Source organism: Gossypium arboreum, chromosome 12 (genome assembly GCF_025698485.1).
Source record: "Gossypium arboreum isolate Shixiya-1 chromosome 12, ASM2569848v2, whole genome shotgun sequence".
Classification (NCBI taxonomy): domain Eukaryota; kingdom Viridiplantae; phylum Streptophyta; class Magnoliopsida; order Malvales; family Malvaceae; genus Gossypium; species Gossypium arboreum.
The window spans coordinates 82,082,670-82,084,326 of NC_069081.1; the positions used below are offsets into that span (position 1 = coordinate 82,082,670).

Sequence of the window (1,657 nt, forward strand, 5' to 3'; positions counted from 1 at the left end):
AGGACCCAAAAGTTCATTTGGCAAATTTCTTAGAGTTTTAAAATCGGTGTTTCTGATGATGCTATACGCCTTAAATTTTTCCCTTTTTCGTTGAGGAACAAAGTTAAACAGTGGTTGAACTCGTTACCACGAGGGTCAATCACTACTTGGGAACAAATGACCGAAAGATTTTTACTTAAATACTTTTCGCTAGCTAAAATGGGTAAATTGAGGAAAGACATCTCTTCTTTTGTGCAGATGGATCTAGAGACACTCTATAATGCATGGGAGAGATACAAGGACCTATTGAAAAGGTGCCCTCACCATGGGTAACCTTTACGGTTGTAGCTTCAAACGTTTTACAACGGTGTGAACTCCTCAACAAGGTAACTTATCGACGTAGCTGCTGGTGGGACTATCAATAACAAAACACCAGAAGTGTTTTACGAATTTATTGAAGAGATGTCACTGAACAACTATCAGTGGCTAGTCATAAGAACAAAGTCGATGAAAGCAGCCGGAGTTTTTAACCTCGATGCGGTTACTATGCTATCTAACTAGGCAGAACTCTTAAATAAAAAGATTGACGGTTTGTGTGGTTCTACTCAAGTACATCTAGTGATGAGGTGTGATTCAAATGGAGGAGGAGAATACAAAGAATATCAACCCTTCAACCCAAGCACCGATGAGGAACAAGTTCAATATATGGGTAATAATAAGTCTAGATCTCAAAATAACCCATATAGTAACACATATAATACAGGTTGAAGGAACCATCCCAACATCTTGTGGGGTGGTCAAGGGAATCAAAGGCCACAACATCCTCCGGGTTTTCAACAACCACCTTACCAACAGGAAAAAAAGTCGAGCCTTGAGGAAATGCTGACAAAGTTTATCTCGATGTCAAAAACTTGCTTTCAGAATACCGAAACAGCACTTAAGAATCAACAAGTGTCAATCCAAGGGCTTGAAACTCAGATAGGCCAACTCACTAAATTAATTTCTGAATGACCACAAGGCAGCTTACCGAGTAACACTGAATCTAACCTAAGGGAACAGCTCAATGCAATTACCATTCAAAATGAGGAAGGGTTAGTCGAACCTGAACTAGAACCGAGGCAAGGAATTGTGGTAAGTAAAAGCAAATGTGAGGTAGACCACAGTAAATAAACACCGGTAAGTAAAGAGCACAAAGCTAGTGTGCCGTACCCTAATGCGTCAAGGAAAGACCACACAGATGAACAATTCGATAAATTCCTTAAATTATTAAAAAAATTACATACCAACTTACCGTTTATTGTAGCTCTTTCGCAGATGTCAAACGCAGCCAAATTTTAAATGAGCTTTTAACAAATAAGAGGAAGTTGGATGAGGCATCGCATGTGGAGTTAAATGCAGTTTGCTCAACCATACTACAGAATAAGCTGGCCAACAAATTGAAAGATCCAGGGAGTTTTACGATTCCTAGTGTAATTGGTAGTTTAGATGTTAATAATGCTTTGGCTGATTTAGGGGCTAGTATCAATGTCATGCCTTATAAAATGTTTAAACAACTAGGTTTTGGGAAACCCAAACAAACTAGGATGAGCATTTAGTTAGCAGAAAAAAAATCAGATTTCCTAGGGGTATTATTGAAGATGTACTCGTTAAAATTGACAAATTCATATTCCCAATTGAT

General features: G+C 38.4%; 1 non-coding gene across 1 annotated transcript; it reads right to left on the reverse strand.

Moving 5' to 3' along the window:
- Positions 1-204: 204 nt before the first annotated feature.
- Positions 205-311, reverse strand: LOC128286282 (small nucleolar RNA R71). Its single transcript, XR_008276825.1, has one exon. It is a non-coding gene; the product is annotated as a small nucleolar RNA R71 (small nucleolar RNA).
- Between the last annotated feature and the right edge of the window lie 1,346 nt (positions 312-1,657).